The sequence below is a fragment of the Ischnura elegans genome, chromosome 7 (assembly GCF_921293095.1).
Source record: "Ischnura elegans chromosome 7, ioIscEleg1.1, whole genome shotgun sequence".
In the NCBI taxonomy this organism is placed as follows: Eukaryota; Metazoa; Arthropoda; class Insecta; order Odonata; family Coenagrionidae; genus Ischnura; species Ischnura elegans.
This window is the reverse complement of record NC_060252.1, coordinates 37,671,892-37,694,026: the sequence shown is the minus strand read 5'-3', so window position 1 is coordinate 37,694,026 and position 22,135 is coordinate 37,671,892. Positions and strand designations below refer to the sequence as shown.

The 22,135-nt window shown below is 38.5% G+C and overlaps 2 protein-coding genes across 3 annotated transcripts in view; one reads left to right on the top strand and one right to left on the bottom strand.

Moving 5' to 3' along the window:
- LOC124162925 (gamma-tubulin complex component 2-like) overlaps nt 1–22,135 on the bottom strand; it is an 87,687-nt gene that overhangs the window by 16,861 nt on the left and 48,691 nt on the right. The window lies entirely within an intron of this gene.
- LOC124162924 (transient receptor potential cation channel protein painless-like) overlaps nt 17,606–22,135 on the top strand; it is a 34,658-nt gene continuing 30,128 nt past the window's right edge. Inside the window, exon 1 of the mRNA XM_046539664.1 lies at nt 17,606–17,868. The gene's annotated coding sequence lies outside the window, so the exon portion shown is untranslated. The remainder of the gene's footprint in view (nt 17,869–22,135) is intronic.

Below are 22,135 nucleotides of genomic sequence, written 5' to 3'. Positions count from 1 at the left end.
CGCATCAAATCACATGTGTCAGTCAGTGACAATTCCCGTCAGTCAATGACGCTCCATTTTTATGGCCAAAGAGAGGAAACCATTACTTACACAAAGTCACTTTTTGCATACGTTTGGGCAACACTTAGAACTATTTTACGTATTTCGTGGATTTTCTTTATCTTGCATAATTTTAGAGCAATGCGAAGAAATGTGACAACGTCACAAAACGGAGTTTCATTTTTGTCAGTCAGTGACGACGACTTTGAAGTTTAAAATCTCCGGTTCTACAGGGGTCACAGGGTGGTACCAAAGCCAGTGTATGCTTTCACTAACTTGTTTTTGGTGGAATCCTACAGAAAGTTCCTAAACTGATTTGTATTAAGTCAAAGGGGTAATACATGAACAAAAACTGGGTGTAACGGTCAGTCAGTGACGCGTAGAAACGCTCATAATCACCAAGAAATTACTCTCCTTGCATAAAAAATTAAAATTGACTAGAAAGTAGCACTCGTGACTAGTCAGCTGTTTAAGTTTCAGCTGTATCCATCCCATAGTTTCATTGTTGTGGCCGATTGTAGAGAACAACTTTCATTTGTTTTTAAATGTGGATAAAATTGAGTTTTGTGCCGTGATCAAACGCGTGATTTTGACAGGGTTGACGCCAAAAGATATCAAAGCTAACTTAAATGAAGCTTATGAAAGATCTGCTCTTGTGTTTGAAACTATTTATAATTGAGTAAATGAGTGAAAACGTGGCCGTACATCCAAAATATTGAACATTGTTCCGGACGCTCTGTGGAAGTGTCTACCCCTAAAATGATAGAGAAAATTTAAGACATGGTTTTGATTGCTAGACGAATCAAAGTGCGCGATATAGGTAAGGCCACAGGCATATCGAAATGCACAATGACTTTAATTTTGCGCGAAAATTTGGGTGTGAAAAAAATATCGGCAAGATTAGTGCCGCGTTTTCTCACATTGGAGGATAAACGCAATCGTGTAGTCAACTCAAAGGCTGTTTTAGGCGCTTTTCCTTCGCAATCCTGGGGATTTTCCGCATCAATCCATAAATTTTTATGAAATACGGATTCATCACTACACTACAGAGACAAAATAACAGGTAAACAATGGAATTTTGAACATGAACGGGCTCTTAAGCAGGCGAAGATGTTGGAATGGGCCGGTCAAGTCATGGCAATGATATTTTGGAATTTATGCGGAATCATCAACATCAATTAGTCGAAAAAGGGAAAAACGATAACAGGAGGGTACTAGGCATCCTTATTGGACCGGTTGATGCTAGAAATTAAGTAAAGCGCCCTCGTTTGAAGTAAAAAAAATTCTTCCTTCAACAAGACAATGCACGGCTGCACACCTGTTCAGAGTCATGAGCCAAAATTACAGATTTCAAGTTTCAACTATTAAAAAAATTCACAGCATTCACAAGATTTGGCCGGCGACTTCTTATAATTTCAAAACTTGAAGAAATGGCTTTGCGGACAAAAGTTTGCGTCTAAGGACGCAACAACGTCCGAAAAAATGCCTTTTTTGAGGTGATCTCGAAATTCTACTTTTTGGGCGGCTTAAAATGCTCGGAAAAATGCTTAAAACATTTATATGGCTGAAAGAAGACTATAATGAAAAATATAAAACAATCGACTCAATACTTTGTTTTTACTCGACTTTACTCGACTTTGTTTTTATAACTTTTTCTAAAGACTTATTGAACGACCCTCGTATATTCGAAAAACACTCGAAATACACATTCGAGTAGGATAAGAGAATTCCAAAAAAATCTATTTATAATGCATGCGTGAATAATTCGTAGTAAACATTTACAAATGCATGCACATTAATGTTTTAGGATCTCCGCTTTGAACCATTCGGCTTCGCTCCCAGATAGCATGCTATAATTGTACAACGTGTAAAGATGATGTACTAAATTTCAAAGAAAGATCAACTGATTGCGATGCTTTCTTGGTGATCGAGGACGTGCTTCCCAATTTCACAGGCCTTCTATAAAATCTTTCATTCGGGACGGATGGCGTTACAATAGGCCGGTAGTGACGCTGCTGAGATCAAACGAAATTGTCAAAATCGAAGTCGAAAAATCGAGTTTTCATCGAAACTCGAAGGTCAAGGCTTGATCTCGATTTCCTCGATCATAGGCATTAAAAACTACTTTTTACTACAATTTTTCCACGGAATTTCAGTGTCACCAAGCGAAAATCCCTTGAACTATGCTCTGTTGTAAGTATACTAAAATTTTAGGAGGGCAAAAAGCAATGAGAAGTAGCAAGAGAAAAACTAAAGTGGAATTGGTGGCTGAAGATCAATGAGATACAGAGAAGATGGTATCTTTCTAGGATGATGCCAACATGCGGAATGGTTCGCAGACATGAACTATGAAACAGAGTGACGTACCTAGGAATATGCTTTAGAGGGGATGAAGGGGTTAGTGGGGGCTACCCCGTAGGAAATGCTAAAACTGTACAACGTGTAAAGATGATGTACTAAATTTCAAAGAAAGATCAACTGATTGCGATGCTTTCTTGGTGATCGAGGACGTGCTTTCCAATTTCACCGGCCTTCTATAAAATCTTTCATTCGGGACGGATGGCGTTACAATCGGCCGGTGGTGACGCTGCTGAGATCAAACGAAATGGTCAAAATCGACTTCGACTCAAGGGGGTTCAGGAAAATTTTTGAAAAATGACATGCCTGAAAACGCATTTTACATTGTCATTTTGGCACTTAAAATTTAACTTTAAGCAGATGCAGTTATTATAAATCAATTCAGACAAGATTTTAAAATTGTTTCTTGATTTATCTGAGGCTTTGGGGGGGGGGGGGATACATCCCCTCATCCCCCCAATAGTTACGCCACTGACGGAACAATAAACATCGATGAAAGCAGAAAATTCCCGAGTCAACGAAAGTAGAACAAGATACGCATCAAACTGGACATTCGATTCTTGAATGACAATTGCGCTTCGAAAGAAAAAAAGGAGCCGACATTACCATGTCACACGCAGCTATCTATTTTGTTGCTTCATCCAGGCTGAAAACGAACGACAGGGCGGAGATATAAGTCCAAGGCGAAAAGATAGGGCATAGGAAAAAGAGGCTGAAAATATGGGGGAGGTTGAGTTCCACATACGTATGCCGATAGGCAGAATTGCTTCCGAGGAGGATGAGGTAAAGGCTTCGGACATGATGACACGGGCGTCGCAGTGTTAAGTACGAGGCGGCAAAAGACAAAGGAATGGAGAAAAAGGAACGCGGTAATCCGCAAGGTTCGCAAGAGTCAGGGACTGTGGAGAAAGGTAGAGGCATGCAATGCATCACACAATGCCATTTTGTGTGAATGAACCAAGTGCTTATCATAATGAACATCTACAAAATTCACTAGCGTCACTATGCTAGCAATTCCACGAGACATTTAATGCATATAATGCACATAGGGATCGTCAGGATCGGAAAAAAATCAGAGACTATATTCACGATAGCTTTTCGTTCAACTATAATGTCATCTTTATCTTGGAAAACTAATTTCATTGCTATTTTGAAATTCCCATTTCAGTGATATAGTTTCATTTTGGTGATGTTTTTTCATTTAATCCATTTTCTTTAAATATTAACAGCTACCACCCGGCAATAGCTAACTTATAAATTGTATAATAATATTACGATATTTGATGGAGTCAGCTCCTTCCTAGTTTCCTACTTCGACATCCTTCACAATTCACGTCATATTTATTCCACCAATCCTCTATTGGTTTTTCCAGCTAATTTCTTTAAACGACAAATTTTAACACATGTAACTGTACAGTGGCTAGTATGAGCTATTTATTTTGCATAGATGTTGCACACCCCCTACTTTATTGGGCGGTTTCCAGCTCACGCTATTTCGCTTAGTACTATTCAAGAAAAGTATTTCTCAGATATTCACAAAATTGCGATAGTAATTTAATATGATTCGATGATGGAGCTGTAAATTGTTCTCTCTTCTTACACCATAAAATTTTCATTCTTGCCGTATGAAGTACATGATATTCCTTCCTCGATAACTCTTTTGCATGTTTTGCCTGAAACATTTAAAAGTTAACTTAACAGTCTCAAATAGTCTCTCAGTGCCACTGCCAAAATAGCTTAATTACCACTTGTTATTCGCTTAATTAAGTTCAACCAAGATATTCCAGGCAACAATTCATATTCCTTGATAAATAAGCAATGGCTTTTATGATACCGTTATGCGCCATATATTTTTTCTACCCCATTATTTTCTTTCAGATTCGCACAAGACAATTATTAACTTTTAACTTGAATTTGATTAAAAAACTAATGCTTGATCTAATGATTAAGGAATTTAAATTGTTTAGCCTGACACATTAAGCTCTCACTATTGCGAATATTTTGTTATCAATTCGCACCGTAGATACTCAACAGTAAGACGTCATCTGCATCGTACAACAGTTTACCAAGCCATTAAATGAACGTTAGGGCCAAATACCCCCGAAGAAATTTATGCCCTTCGTAAAATCACTTACGCCCAAACCATGGCTTACCTTTTCAGTAAAATCAGGGCTATGAAATACAAAGAGATGAGGAAAAGGGATAAATAAAAGAAATCCATGAGCAGCGCAACATTAAGTTATGAATAAATTGATGCCAAGCCATACCTCCCACTACGACAAATAAAACAGTAATTGTAATTCATGAACCTAAAGGTGAAATATACTCATGAAAATACTACGTTTTTTTCAGGTCAACATTTAATTTTAAGCCGTATTTCGAGCAACAACATTCATGATGAAGTGGCAATATCGCTCAGCTAGTAAAAATTAAGAAAGTTCACGCCAATAATACACCACCACCATGCATTGAACTTGCAAGACAATATTTATCTCAGGTTCAAATTTCAAACATCCAAACTGAGAGAATTTGAACAAAAATACCTTAAAGGCAGGAAAAATAACGTCCACATTGTTAAAGAAATTAACCAGTCGATATTTGGGCGCGAATCACAACACAAATTACACTCTACTTAACTGAAGGAGCTATCAATAAATAAAATCACACATGGTTATTTTTTTACGTAAATACGAAAGTATTGAAAGGGCATTTCAAAACGTAGTAGAAAGCTCCCGTTTTTTTCGAGGAAAAATCGAAAGAAGGGAAAAGATTGAAAGCAGTTACGACGATCACGACCATAGGCTAGTAAGCGATTGCAGGAAATTCCGGATATGTTTCCAGAATATCGGCATTTCCACGTCAGGATTCCGATTCGACCACAATAATCTCTAATATTGACTCACGAAGCCATTCTCTCGTGGTGTTGGTGCGTGACCACTACTTCTCAGAAAACTCGGCTGCGAGCCATTGTCTTAAAAACCAACAACCCGTATTTGGGCAACGAGAGGCGTCTGTAGTCGTGAATAGAGTTGGATTCGGTGGCCATTGAGAGAAGTGTAACAATCACAAATCTCTCTGAGTTTCACTATGTGCGAAAAATGTGAGTCAGAAAGTCTTGTTCGTCATCAAGATATCTTTTCAACGAGCAATTGCATAGACATTTTATTGATTATAGTTACCTACCTGAGAGATCCCCTCCTATGCATCGAAAGAAAATGACCCGAGAGAAATACTTTTTTTTGGAAAAACACTATTTCTACTCCTTGAAGGCGTGTAGCACCATCAACTTTAGTTGTTTTTTCAAATCCTACAGGAGAGAATTAGCGAGACAAGTAATATTTAACCACGGCAAAGAGGCAAATAAACCATTACGAATATCTCGGAGATGAATAATATACAAAGATAGCTGACAATAACCAGCCAGTTCGTTATTTATCGCTAAAATAGTATAGGTAAACGAAAAATTGTTCATGAAAGCCATAACAAAGAAAACAAATTTTTACGACATAACCCTTTGAAAGCATTGCCAGTCAATCGCACAATCAATCACCGAAAATATATGTTAATTCAGAAGTAATAAATTGATAACAAAAAGATAGAGCCCAAAGTCTAATACTTAATGGAGAATCATTTCATACTTAGGATAAAACGTGACTAATTGACATAATTTTTCCCGGAGAAAAAACATGAGGCATCTAATACGCGCACTGATGCCAGTATGGTCAACACCAAACACCGTATTTGATTATCACAAGCTTTAACCCTGAATTACACTCAGCATACGGGGCTAAATGCGAGGAAAGAGGTAGCTGGCGTCCAGCAAGCCGACTTTCGAATATGTCTACGCAGGTCCAAGCCATTAATCAGTTACGTGCCATTGAGTAAGAGTCGAAGGAAACAACGGAGCGGAAAACGATCCACCTCCACGATCTAATAAAGGGTGGACGCTCCCTTTGCCTTACCAAGTAGAGGACAGAGAAAAGAAGGGTGCACGTACAAACCCAGCAAAATTTTGAATGCCAAAAATATTAAACCACTCCCCAGCCACGGAGAGAGCTACAGGGATTTTGTTCGATTCGAATATTCGTTGTCTCAACTTTTGTAACAAATAAAAAAAATCCACTTTTCCACACACTATTTTCAGGCGTGACAATGGAATCATCATTTGAAGTAACCATGGCTAATCAACGACACACGTAAAAATAAACAGCGGAAAAATGCAGCAGTTTTTTTACTACACAGACCAGTCAAAAGCGAAAAACAGCGTTTTGGGGTATTTTCTCCGAAATAAAATAGGTTATAATTCAGATACTGTACAAACTTGCGAATCCAGTAATATTCTATGTTAAAAAATGTTGTGATAATTTCATTTTCTCAATATTTAGTGTGGATGGAAGTGAATATAATAAGTTTAAAGTGTAATTATCAAATTACTTTAATATCGTGCCAATTATTGGTGTCGATAATAGACTATGAATGGCAAAATTTGTCTATAATTTCAATGCAAAGTGTAACAACTATGCAGACTTTCATGGTCAAATTTTCCATTAATTTACTTTCTGATCGCTGCGATAACACAACAAATACCTAGGATTTCCCCCACAATTAACATTTCACGCTAATTAACCATCACGGCCCAGCAACTTTTAGGAAAGCCACAGCAAAAAAGTGATTGGATACTTTGACGTCCTTGAGAAAATCTTAAGAGGATGAGTGGTGATGAGTTTTTAACCTGCAATGATGTTATGTACTCTGTTATATTTACTTAAAGCCAAAAATGTACAATTTTATGTACTTATTAAATTATGAACGATTTTGAATAAAAGATCAAAGGTGTTTGTTGCGTGTTTTTAAAGTTGAGTACAGAATTACATGGTTTCATGTGAAAATAACACTTCATGGATGTAACTTGTGTGATCAATAAGTATTTAACAAATGATGAATAATAAGAGAGACGCCAGCATCAAAAACCTTCGCAATTGAGAAAGAATGCTTTTCACAGCACATTTGTTTCAACGCGAATTTATGTAAATACTTATGATTCTTCACATAGTTTAAAAATACATATTGGAATCAATGTGGTTAAATTGTAGATCATGAAACTCTATTTCCCTTAGACGTGACAAATACTGTTCACGTGTCAACAGATCGACTTCGTTTAAACATAGATTTAAAACCGGCGGGTGGGGGACGATCTTTTTAAATTGGAAATTCACCAATAAAGGAAAAATCCTTAGGAAAGGATGCAACTACCCTTTCTAGGGCGAAATAATCCTCACATTACGAAAGACTAATTGTTGGTACAATTAAATGCAAAAAAAAGAACGCAACAGTCAAACTCGCTATTATATTCTTCTACTAAAGGAATTTCGCTATCACGATTTTTTCTCAAAATTCGATCAATAATTTGTTAAGGAAACACAAAAATGCGATATCATACTAGTCGAGTTTCAACATCAATTTTACAGATATACATATAAAGTTTAAATGAAGTGATTTACGATATCATTTCTAAAGATGAGACGAGTTGAAAAGGAACCAAGCAAAGGGTAAACATCTTGAAGTTGGTGGAAGTATCGCAGATGAATCAATGAATGGGGATGAATTGGGACTAATGACACGCATGACAGGGACGGTCCAGGGGTTAACTCCCACAGCCCGCATAAAGCGATAATAAGAGCATCAAAGAACTCTTTAGAAGCCAGATATCTTGCGTATTTCTCTCTCAGTAATCCTCACTAGTAGCACTGATGTAAGCTATATTAATTACCTATATTCATACAAAATTGATTCCACATTCAACAATGCAAACAGGTTAATTTTTACTTAATGGCCATTATGGGAAAATTAACCCTGTGGGAATCCCGAGAAGAGTTTACCCACATCATTCGCCGGGAAAGCATCATATCATACTTCAGGTTGATATGTTTATCAGCACACATCAAAAGCCATTGATCTATAAGTTCCCAATTTGAAATTTTACCAAGAAAAGCCTCATGAAAACCTTACGAGAAGACGGAACGACCTTATAGGCCACATCTTGAGACATGACGGCCTGATGAAGACAATCGTCGAGGGACAAGTGGATGGCAAGAATGGAAAAGGAAGACCTCGAACGAAATATATGGAATAGGCAAAGAAGGTATACATAGGTGTGACAATATTAGCTGATAGGATAATTGATTGGGGGGCTGCGTCAATCCAATCTTCGGATTGTTGAGCAGTGATGATGATAACCAATAAGTTGAGAGGAGCTAGGTGGCCTTAAAGGCTGAAAGTTGCATTGCATATCGAAAGGTCTCTGGTTCCTACCCGCGTGCCTAAAAAAACAGTAGTCCGAGGAGGTCCAAGGAAAAGAACTCCATCCACCCATATCCACAGTGTGAAATTCACACACCAGTAGCTTAGTTCAGGGCGAGATCTAACTTCACATAACCAAACCAAACATCGGGTTGAACCACTGCGATGGAATGCGCCGCTCAAAAGGAACAATTGAATGCGTCCGCGTATTAAATTACACAAAAATTTCAAAATAGAAGCATTTGTGGGACGTCAGCTATATTTTTAAAGAGATTTTATGTTCACCGCCAAATAACTTCTATCCAATTACCAACTTGTCCTCAAAATTCAGTAATGAATGCATAGTTATACTTGAATTTTTAATTGATACGCGTGCCGTAGCTTTGTACATCCATTCATTTATGGAAATGATGAAAATAAATTATCTAAGGAAAAAAAATAACGAGACGGAAATAAAATGTCTGACGTGGGGTAGATGATTATGATAGTAAATGTGCTTGGTGTATTATTGATTTTGGTTACAACTCGGTTGAATTAAGCGCCAAATGTTTTACAAATGAGATACAATATTTATTTGCGTAAGTACCTCGTAAAAACACTCATTTGCGTCCCACGCTCACACGCTGAAAATAAAATGCCGCTAGATGCCACGAAAAAGTTGCGAACTATTGGCTCAGAAATTAGAACATAATAGGGTAGTTTCCTTCATCAAAGAAAATGATAGGCATTGATTGCGATTCGTTACCCACCATTAGTGTATTCATAATACACAAATTATTTGGTTTTTGAAATACAGGTTTAGACGAATGGCAAGGGTCAAATTTTATCCTCATTTGAAAAATGCCAGATTGGCGCCCATGCGATTCCACTCCGCGTGACGTCACAGGGACCTAGTTTCTACACGAGAGGATAGGAGTTATACATCGTCTGAGGTTACCAATGCATGCATGAGGCACAGAGCTCAGGGAAACATGTCTTAATAATCACCTATTAAAACTGGCTAAGGTCGGAAAGTTTTCTTCGTTTGATAAGGTATTAATAAACCTTTTTTAAGCCAAGCGCTACCATTCAGCAAGGTACTCAGCTATCCGCTAGCACCCTGCGTCCTATCAGCGCTCAGAGTCTCGATCAAGGTCACTTCACAAGGAGAGAGGGGGAACCAGAAATGCGTCGCACGGACTTTCCTACTTACGCGTCGCGTTTTTGCGCGCTTTAAATTTTTCACTTTTCATTTAATCGCGAAAAATAGATATCGTCATTTAAAAATCTAAAAGCGCGAAATACGTACTCCAGGAGTAATAATCTTTCGATTTAGGCAATAAAAAAATAATAGGAAACCACCCTATTACAAACAGTGGTCTCCGGTTCGAGTACCAAAAGCAGCGAATATTACTGTAGGTACGCCAAGAATTAACACAGGACTTCATCGTATGGAATGGGAAATAGTAGACCTTGACGCCGGTGGCTAAAAGGCGAAGGGATTATTAGTACCACGTTTCCCTACACCCACTGATCCCAAATTTCCTCACAAGCCCTTTCCTATTCAAGCCATTAACCATGACCAACGGCACGATTGGAACTAAATGCCGGTTGCTTCTGACGCATAAGGGAAGCCTACTTCCATAAATTGAAGACTTCACTTCACCCGGACCATTAAACGGGAAAAACTGTAAAGCCTACATATTTTAGGTCACAGAAGTTTTAGACTGTAACGCTGGACATTATTTTTCGTCACAGAAATAAAGGGTGGAAAACAGTCACATTTCTGACTCATCTTGCAATTTATAACATAAACGTTATACTTATCAAAATACTAATAATTCGAAAACAGTGCATTTTCACTTTTTAAGCCCTCAAAAAATTGTTAACGCACCCCAAGTGTCAATATATATTGCAATCGCACCACATTCATTGTCACCGCAGCAAACAGGGTATTGGAATTCCGAGGTTTTCGATTGGTTTAAGTCTCTCTCGGACGCCAAAAAATTCTCCGCACAAGATATTGGTTTTTGGTTCAAGTTTTATGATACAGCTTGATTGAAATTCCAGAGCAATACAACCCGGTATTCGATGTTGCTGCCGTGTAATCACTGGCGCCATTCCTAACCCCTGGTTGCACCCAACGCCCCGCAGAATGGCTACGAAGGCATATGCAGAAGTTGTGAAGAAAAACACATGGATAGGGTTCCCAAAAAGTCACGATATTACTAAGGTCTCGCACTGAACTGGTGCATAATTATATCGCATTATCCTTAATAGCTCAATCTTCCTCCATAAGACATTCCTCTTTTTTAGCTCTGAATTCAATGTCGTCACCCATCCGATGTATATCTCTTTCTCAAGTAGTAAAGAGAGTATACGACATTTTACTACTGTTGCACAAAATGATAGTACCAGTGGCTAATTTTTGAAAGCTTGTTTTCCAATGCGACTGTCAACATGTGAAGTCACATTCAATTTTTTTTCCTCATGTTGGTGCCTCATTTTACAGTTTACTCAAGGGAATTGGCATTAATTCCTAGCCAATGACTTTGTTTCTCTTCCTAACTATTTGATTACCTTTTCCATTTTCGGTGAATGTGTGGCACGAACGTTTCGCTTTTATACTCTCAATCAATATTTGGTTCTTTAGCTGCGATTTTAACGAAACGCTTTGAATTATAACATTTCTGGAAAAACGAAAAACATTATCATTAAAAAAAACGTTTATATAAGCAAGTTGACGACAACTTCCAGGCATCGCACGCAGATATTTTTCAGAAGTATCCTCGTGAGCCCATATCAACGCGGCATCGATTTCCTAACATAAACCACCTATGGCCCTGAAGTTTTTCAACGAAACTGAGAAAGGATACAAGATAAAAATATTACCCCAGCCTCAAAAGTTAGTAGGACGTTTTCCACAACACCAAGAGTAAGACGTTACTTTAAAAATACGAAGGAAGGACAGCGATGCTCACCCAACCTCTGCCAAAAATATCAAGGTACCACGTAAAAGTAAATACGGTCTTACTGCCTTAAAAACCGAGTCGTCGAAAAGGGAATTATGAGTAATTGAAGCTAATCTTCGGTACATGCACCTCACTATGCAGGAAGCGGGGAAGAAGCAGGGATACGGAGTGAGGGGGATCCTAGTATCCTATTGTGCGCTTCAATTCATAGCATAACGTCGTGCCTTAAAAAAGGGGAATTTATTATTTCTAATACGTCATTGTTCATTTTAAAACTATAAATTAGTTTTCTCCGAAAATAATATACTATCTTAAGATTTAGAATTTTTTAGAACGTAACGCGTAAGCGGTTATTTGTAAAAACTACGCCGACGAATCTTCGAGTACAGAGAAGAACAGAGAAGGAAATGAGAGTGGTCTCAAAAGTGATATAAACAATCATCACCCACAGGATAAAAAGTTACTTATATAAAATAATGTCACAATATCACAATAAAAACAAACATTAATAGCCGCGAAAGTTTCAGTCAGAGTATTGAATGAAATCCATCCTTAAATCTTTCGTCAGGCGCAATGTTAGAATAGCTGAGTTCAGGCGCAATGTGCCTGACAGGCTCAGATGCGAAAAAACATTACTACGTCTTAGCATGGCTCGGTGGGACACCTTTAAAGTTTACAGCAAAATAATTAATGTAGTTGAACACTTACATGTCTTTCGTGCTATGGACATACCCCTTAACATGCCGTCATACGGCCCCGGACCGATCCAGCACGGTGCGATTTAACGTGCTCTTTAGGCTATTAAATACTATTAAATTGCAGCGTATTTTAGAAGGTGAACTCTAAAATATCAGTGTTATTTATTTTGCTATCTTATTTATCTAATAATGCTTTTATTTTCTTTGTTACATTATTTTCTTTATTATGATAGATAATCCGCCAGTGATCTGTCGACATAAAAGGCGAAACATGAGAGGCCGCATAGTGTGTAAAAGCAAAAAGCATCTATAAGCGTCAAGGGTCTATGCCGTCTAGTGTTGCGGGGAAATGAAAAAAAACTCATACTGTGCCTGTAGATCCAATGCGCTTGACGTAATATTTAAAAAACTATCTAAAACCACTTATACTTATGTATGGCTTTAATATATCAACCGGGGTCATGGCAAAGGGAATTCTGATGGTCGCACTGCGATGTCAGCATTCTATACACACTTGCAGCCTATGCTTCGATGGTCGTGGACAGAAGCTGGGACACGGCGGAAGAAGGCGGGGTCCTGGGGTCACCATGGGGAACCGTGGAAGTTAAACGGGGGTGGGGACGTGTTGATAAGTCGCGGGGGAGAAGATCTGGCAACCGGGAGCCACTGGCCCACTCCCGCCACTGCAAGAATGCGCATGATGGCTGCGAAGTATTCAAAAGCCGAGGCCACCATAGAAGCCCTACGTCCGTAATCATCATGGGAAATGGACCCAGATATCAAAACTAAATACGATGAAAACCACTTCCAACCACTCACTCATTCATACTAATGTTTGGGGTGAACGAGACGAGATACGACAAACAGTCATAAAATCGACCCAAAAAAATTCCTATGAATCCCAAGGAAAATTGTACGGACAATAAATTCTCCATTTATTACATTGTTGCCAACTGCACCTATGCCACTAGTTTTTGTGGGCATTTGGGGGTTTAAAAAAATCGATTTTTCAACAATACCATTTTTCGAAACTAGACCACGTGATACGCCGATAAACCTATTTTCAGACCGATCGGAGCATTTTTAATTTTGGCCAAATCGTGCAATTTCACTAGTTGGCGATTTATTCTCTCACTTTAAGGGCGATACATTGTTGGGTCGCGGGGTTCAACACAAATTGTAAGAACCTGTAGACTGACGAGAAAAGGCCGCAGAACTTTTCCAGGGGAGTCTGGGGGGCAGAACCTCCCCCAACGATGGAAAGCGAGTTAAATACTCATGAATAAGTTTTACTAAAATCATTATATTCTTTCTTCTTTGAGAGCACTCAATTAAATGGAATTATATAAATAACCGAAGTTAACAACATAAATACATCGTCGTGGTCGTCATCTATCTCTATCCCTTTACCATTAACTATCGTAGTAGAACAGGCAATCAGACTCCTCAGATCCAGCTCGTGATCCAGGTTTTTACCATTTCAATCCACGTATAATGCACTGGAGCCGATGGGTTCCCTAGTAAATGCCTGCCAAACAAGAGGTCGCGGGTTCGAGTCGCGCTTGGATAGGTTGCCCCTATCCACGGCATGGTTGTTCGTGCTCGTGTAATTGTTGAATTAACCCCGATGTGAAAGGCCGTTAAAAGATATTTTATCATCTATTCTTTTATGACTTCATCTCTATGGTATCTTTGCAACACTTTGGATAATTTGTGAATCGAAAGACTAAAAAAGCATGCCAGCAAGTAAATAAAAAAATGGAAATTTTGAAATGTAAAATCTTTGAATAAATTTCGTTCGTTTTAAAGATTTATCTGAAAGACGCGTTTTGTTTTGCCATGATCATTAACAATGCAACATTTTTGTCAGCTCGATCTATATAAAACGATGTATTAATGTATCCTTGAGCAGTTTTCGGTGGTATGGGAATGAATAAATAATTTTCCTATAAGCCTCCGGTGCGTAACAGAGGACAAGACGCGATGCAGGTTACTGTCGAGGCCGTGGCGCGGGTTTATACGGAGCGCGGCGGCGTTGGGGGAAGGAAGAGGACACGCAAGCATCACATTTTTGTTTATTTTTTTCATTCTGTTTCCACTCTCTCCCCATTCCACCACTGTGGCAAGAGAGCGCGGAGTGGGCAAGAACGACTATGGTGGGGTGGAACCGGCTCTCTTGGTTAAAACGCCTGCTAGGGAGGGAGAGAGAGAGAGAGCTCCCTCGTTCATCTAAAGCATCCCCCTTCCAGTCTGACGTCGCCGCTGTTAGATCTTCCCCACCCTTCCCACAATTCCACCGCATCCCACACTCAACAAGTGGTGCCCTCCCCCCGCCGCACCCAGAGGCAGTGTGACGGCAAAAAAAATACGACTCATTCGAACGAGAATGCGCACGGTTCGTTCATAAGAGCGGCACCCGATGAGGGCTTGCGGGGAGTAGCGTGTGATGCGAAGATCCGAACCGGCACTCGTGAGCTCACATTAATGGAAGTGGCTTCCCTAATCCAAACGACACGTGGAGACGGGTCCTAAGTACTTCAAACCTTAGATTCGCAGACATGAACACGCTACTCCCTAGTTAATAACTGATAGACTTACAGCATTGCTCCAATGGTATCGCGCATGTCACGAAAAAAATACGATCAACAGCGGATTATGCATCGGTTTACTGCATAAAATATATTATAATAATTTTTATCCACAGTGTGATTAAAAAGGTTCAATTCTAAGCATCAACATTAACTAATATCATATGAGGGGGTGAGAAGCCAAGCGGTGCAAGAGATATTTTTTCCTAAAAAGAGTTAGGTACAGAGATTAGTAAAAGAAAACAAAAGAAATCAACTAAATAATTAGTAGAGAATTTGATTTTCCACTCGATGTCAGCACAGAACAGACTCACCCGCAGCCCTTGGAGTCCAAGTTTCTGTACATTTCTTCTATCAATTTTCGTACCTAACTCTATTAATACAACAAATCACTAAGCTTGTCACCCCTAATATCCATTTTACTTACTTAATTGCGATAATTGATTATAATTTCAATGAAAAGTCCAATGAAGAAAACCGAATCTTCAAAGACTGTTAATAGTATGTTCCCCAGTAAGTTCTAAGGGCTATTTGATGCCTTTCGTGTTATCACATTGGAATTGCACGCCAGTAAAATAAATATTTAAAAATAGTTTACGTAATAAACAACCCAATTTCATCCTGCCAATAGGGTTAAAACTTTATCAAATTTAATTTTTTATCATCATTACCAAGACACCTACAAACTGGAAATTAATGCTGAAGTTGAAATCTTCACTATACTTCAGCACCTATATTCGTAGACGTGAACACGTTACTCCGAAGTTAAAGTCACATATGAGAGGCTAACTGCATTGCTTCAACGGTATTGCGTACATCATGGAAAACATGATCGACAGCGGATAATGAATTGGATTATTACATAACATATGATATAAGTATCCTCAGTGTAATCAAAAAGATTCAATTCAAAGCCTCCACAGAGAATGTACAATTATCAGATCAATTATACTGATATAATTACGTATTATATCGATTATGATTTAACTAAAAAGTCCTAGGAAGAAAACCAAAGTTTCCAAGAATCTTAACAGTGCGTTCCTCAGTATATCCAAGGGGCTATTTGCTGATTTTCATGTTTATCAGAGCGGAATTTCATACCAATAAAATTAATATGTAAAAATGGTTAACGTGATAGACCATCTAATTTCATCCTATCAATCGGGTTAAAACATACTTAAGGATCCACCTACTGACTGGATCTTAATGTACAAGTTGAAATCCGAGATCGTTATAGAAAGACTGGATGCATAGCACTCGAAATATTATCGCTTATTTAACCCTAGGACCTAATCTAGCAGCATGCTCTCCGTGGGTACTTGAAAATTATTCAAATACAAAATCATTACACTTCCGTGCGGGAAATAAATATATTAGACCAAGAAATGAGCTATTTAAATAATATCTTCTATAATTCCCTGTATCTGCACAAGTTCATTACCTTTTTTATGTTTATTTCATTGCGATTAGTATAAGAGTACCTTTTTAATCGGATTGGTTGTTCTTTTTTACTTATGCGTCGTCGTATAGGGAGGAATATATAATATAATAGGGACATTGAATATAATTGAATATTCCTCCCAACCAACCAAGAGCACCCTCCGATTCCTCTCGATACCGAAAATAGTGCTTCCAAAGCACTATTTTCTTCTTCAGGCCACAAATATTCCTTCTGATGAGTATTTACACTGTCACAATCACGTAAAACCACTTGGCCTACCCCATTTTTCCACAAATTCCACTCCTAATTAATAAAAATATTCCTCTGCTTAAATGTCCAAATGCATATAACTATTATATTTTACGTTCCTCCTTATCCGACGACGCGTAGGTAAAAAAAAAACAATCCAATGAAAAAGGAACTCTTATACTAATCAGCGACACAATAAGTATACCAATCCGTCAAATCAGAATCCACCAATAAGAGAACTATTAAACTAATACAAAATAGATCACCGAATAGGACATTAATAGCAAGTGCTGCTTCCACTATTTTCTTTTTCACGCCACAAATATTCCTTCTTTAGAGTATTAACACTGTCACAATCACGCACAGCCATGTGGCCCACACCATCTTTCCACAAATAAATGTCACTTCTAATTCATAATATTCCACTGCTTGAATATTCGAATGCATATCCCTATTATATTATATATTCCTCCCTATACGACGACGCATAGGTAAAAAAGAACAACCAATCCGATTAAAAAGGTACTCTTATACTAATCGCAATGAAATAAACATAAAAAAACGAAATTTTGGCAAATGGAAATGGTATTTAATTTTTTCAAATACCGATCAACTATCGGAAATTGCAATTTCCCGCAATTATTGGAAAATTGCAAGCGATTATTTAACAATGGAAAAATTCCACTCCATCACCCTTGGTTCTCCTGATTTTACACTTAAACAAATCGACGACAAAACAAGTGCATCAGAATTCACCAGCTAGAGGACTACTAAACTAATACGAACTAGAGCACCCAATAGATCACTACAAATAGGTACTACTTCCCGCGACGTGCGAGACGATTCAAGGGAAGGCGTGGACTGCGAAGGAAAAGCAAAAGCAGCGAATCCACCAATACGATCACCAGCACGACTCTTCCCTCCCAACCCAGAGAGCCGTTCTCTTGAACCGCCTCGCTCGTAAATTGGACGTCGCTCCTCGGCGGCACAGACGGAGGCAGTGCGTGATGCCGAGTGCTGCTAGCCGGTGGTCAGCCTCCAGCCGGAATCCAGGACCGGAGGACACGGAGACACGAAGGCTGCCATACGGATATTCGATCGATACCGGGTTGCATCCAGGATCCTCGTGCCAAAGGATAGTGTGAAGGGGGAGGTTGTGGCATCCGGAGAAATAAAAAAAAACAGAGGAGAGGAGGAAACCCAGGCCGCGGGTCTCGAAGTCCGTCCGGTGAAAGCGAATGAAGGCAAGTAGGGCAAACCACGCGCCCACCGACTACGTTGGTATGTGACGATGGATGAAAATGTTAATATATATTTATGTCTACACAATTGTCCAACTGAGATTGTTGTGAGGATGTTCATGGGGTGAAAACGATCTTAAAAATGTGAATTCTACCTTTCCCTAGTAGTGCGGTGATGGAAAGCAGTGCAGTGATTTTTGGGAATATGAATCGAGTGAAATATTGAATCAGTGATTTCATCCAAGGGAAAAATTGGATGCATAAGTGGGTGGTGAGGCGCAAAAATAGCATCAAGCTGATTAACTATCTGGTTGATCGCCCGATTTCGTGAGATAAATTACAACTCCAAAGCGTCACTGATTGTACACCTGTTGCTTTTAGTAGTTGGAAACACCTTTAAACTTTAACTAAACTATAATTAATGCCTGATTGATCGCCCGATTGCGTAAGAAAAATTAAATCTCCAAGGCGACATTTATTGTACACCTGTTGCTTTTAGATGGCGGAAACACCTTTAAACTTAAACTAAATTAGATCTGATAAAATATTCATTAAAACCAAGCTTCATTTTGTCCACAACAGACCAACTAAAACACCAAATGTTATATATTAATGGCTGGACCAGATAGTGAAAGTACCAATGATATTGACTTGTTCCTATTCACACGGCGTGATAGATGATGGCTTTGCTATATGTCTACTTTTTCAAAATGGCAGCTCTCTCGATTCGTTCTAACATTACACGAATCCGAGAACAAGGAAAATTGAAGGAAAGGGTGTGAACTTTTAATTCATCACGGGTTAACAACATGCCGGTATTCCATGAAGAATATCACTGCTGCCGTTCATTAGAGACTATGATTGGACGCGGAAGTGATTCACTGTGCGTAGGAGTATTGTGCTTTAGAATTGTGCCAATGGTTTATTAGCGGCAGAATACTTCGAGAAATGACGCGATACAGAGACTGAAACCGGTTTCGCTACGCACCCATATTGGGAACGGAATAAATTCTGCGACGGAAACCGTAGTTATTTAGTGAAGTTCAATTGAATTCCATGATAGAGGTTTCCACTATTGTTTACATTTATCTAAATAGTCACCGAATCAAACACAAATATTTATATTTTGTTACACAGTGCAATGCTACCGATTTACCACTTATTTTAATTCTTGAATTAAATTACAATAGGTTTCTATACCCTCAGCGTGCTGAAGAACAGAAACTAAGACGACTCTCTCAAAAACCGCTCATAAAATCCTTATTATAGCGCCGGGTCACATACTTCTCGCTCATCTAACCTTTACAAAATGATATTAGGAAACAAACTCTAAAGGCCTGGTTACACGGTACATTAACACGTACAAGTTACGCGGAACATGTACGAATGCATGAACCACATTAGAACAGGTTCTATTTTCCGTTCATGCATTCGCACAAGTTGGGTGGTTACACGGTACATTTTCGTGTTCATTCACGCGTTCATACACTTAGACATCAACCCGTACGTGTTAATGTATCGTGTAACCAGGCCTTAACTCTAATTTTCAAAGCGAAAAAGTTCCAGTACATTCACCATTACCTTCCGCAGAAAAAAACCTTGAATCTAAAAAAAAAACGCTATGCATCTCAATAAGCAGACGAGAAAAATATTGTATTTGTCATAAAAATTCCTTGTAGTGCAAGTGACACAACATTGGAATGAATGAATGATTCTAAATGCCTCTTTTCCACTCTCGCAGCACAAAGTTCGTTTGCAGACCGCACATAGCTTTGTAAGATGAGTCACTACACGTGCAGCGTTAGCAGACGATGAGGAGAAATGGCCGCGATTGGCTGAACTCAGCGTCGACTCTGCTCGCTCAGAGATAGGAGTTCTTCCTCAGAAACTCGGAAAATTTTGTAGCTTGCTCAGTACTCTACTAAGAAATATCAGGAAGGGAAATATAAGGGGTAACATTTTAAAAAGAGAAGAAATATTGTAATAAAGGAAGATATCGCATCAATTACACTGATCAAGAGATGAAGGATATCAAAGCGGAAAAATACGTAAATGTCAAACAATTATCCATCAAGAAAGTTGAGTGGAGAGCTGCATCAAACCAAACACTTCAACACTCCGATAGCATATTTGTTGATACATAAATAGAAATGATCATGGTGAACTAAGCCCTGATATGTCAATGATAACAGTTGATCAATTTCCTAATTTGAATACGAGTGCATCCTCAGACGATGAAATGATTTATAGTCATTGAAATAAAACTACACTAGACACATTCACCTCATACCATCGATAAATAAATTATAATCCGAAACCAAAATTGGACGTTCAAATATACAAACACCAAGAAGCAGAAGAAGGAGAGGGGATAATTTTATTGCCCATTAAATTCTCCAATGTTAGAATTCCAAATGGAAATAGAGACTAGAATACTCTCGTAAATTAGTTTTATCGTCCTCAATTACAACATATCACATATAACGCTCACTCACTGTCAGTACAATATTCTGAGAACACCCGACAGACAAACGAAAGCGACTGTTCGGACCACCATTTTGAAATTAAGCGGCATCATATGCAATTCTTTATCAAATCCGAGAGAACAATTAAAATGATAACTAAGCGCTGACATCATGGACATGGATAAAGTAGGTGATACGTCATCCCCAGCGTCTCGCTGACCAGTGCGTGGCGTGGCTTTTCCGAACGCCCACGGCCATGAAAGTGACCATGACCACGAGTTCAGCACCGGCAACAAAACTAGAAAGCTTCCGTCACATATGGGCCATCGACACGAAATAAAACAATGCAAAAACACTCGACTCTTAAAAACGTGAAAAAATTATTTTTACCTCGCATTGTTCGGATTAGGTCTCCACAATGAAATATTAGCATTCCATTAGAGCAGGAGATCGCTAGTTCCACAAGTGCGAACATACAGTCACACAGTCAAGTGCGAACATACAGCCTTTTTAAAGAAGAGTTTCAAATTCTGACTAAGTAATTGTGCATTAACAATACGATACAAAAGTACAGAGATAATAAAAACATTAGGATAACGTTAACAGTTTTACACGAAAAGTGTAAATAACACACTCATTATTTTCAAATGCCTGCTAAGACTTCAGATGCACCAAAAGCATTTAACTGGGAATTTTCGTCCATACACTGAAAGCAAACATTCTTTTTTTATGGAGAGTCCTTTGTTGCTTGGAGCCAGACTTTGTTGACGTTATATACGAGGTTTTGGAATCTATTTAAGCCAAATCCGAGATTTTACCAATGCTTACACAATGAGTTTGGCGGGACTAAGAAACGAATGACATTATATCCGTGTTGACGTTACGGCCGAGGCCGTAATAACCAAATTGCGCTATACTGAGCTCGGCTCAGCTTCAACTTATTATATTAATATGCAAATTTGTTCTTTTCTATTTTTCTTCTGTTTAAATACAGGTGAGCATTTTTCTAATGAGACTGTTGAATGTATCCGACCATCATTTACTTTCTTTCATTTGATTTAAAATTTAGACGAGGTCATATACACGATGTGGACACACAGCCGGGACAATGACACCAGAATAAAGGATTTACTGACCACCGAGGTTGGAGTGATAATGATGTAAAGCAAGTAATCATATTTTCACCCACATGACTTCTGAGGAACGCTAATTGATAATATCTTCAGCCGAGAGTGCACAAGAGTTTCTAAATACTCTCACAAGAGAGCATAAGAATTTCTTTATGATAATCGGCTCATTAAGCACCACAATATTCACAACAAAGAAATACATAATTCACGAACACCTTTGTAAAGGTTAGGCGTAATTTGATATTGATTAACTATTAGGCATCGTAATTCAACCATCTAAGTCAGTAAAAGAGAAAAAAAGCAACGTAAACTCTGTGGGTAAATTTTAAATACACCTTTATAAATGCTAGGCGTAGATTGATATTGATTAGATATTAGGCATCGTATTCAAATACCTAAGTCAGTCTAATAGAAAATAGCAACGTTAACTATTGTGGGTAAATTTGAAAATTGTAAGCGCTGAATGGTGAAATTCCAAGCGTGCCATGGGAAATTTTAGGAAACAGATGTCTTCCTACAGAGGTCAGAATATATTTAGACACGCAACAGAAGAGAAATAGCGAGAAAGTCAATCATACATACTTAATAACGAAGCCTGCGCGTGGCCAATTTCCATTCCCACCGGCATCGATCAAAATCCTATTCACGAAATTATCGCTAGCCATTATAAATGGC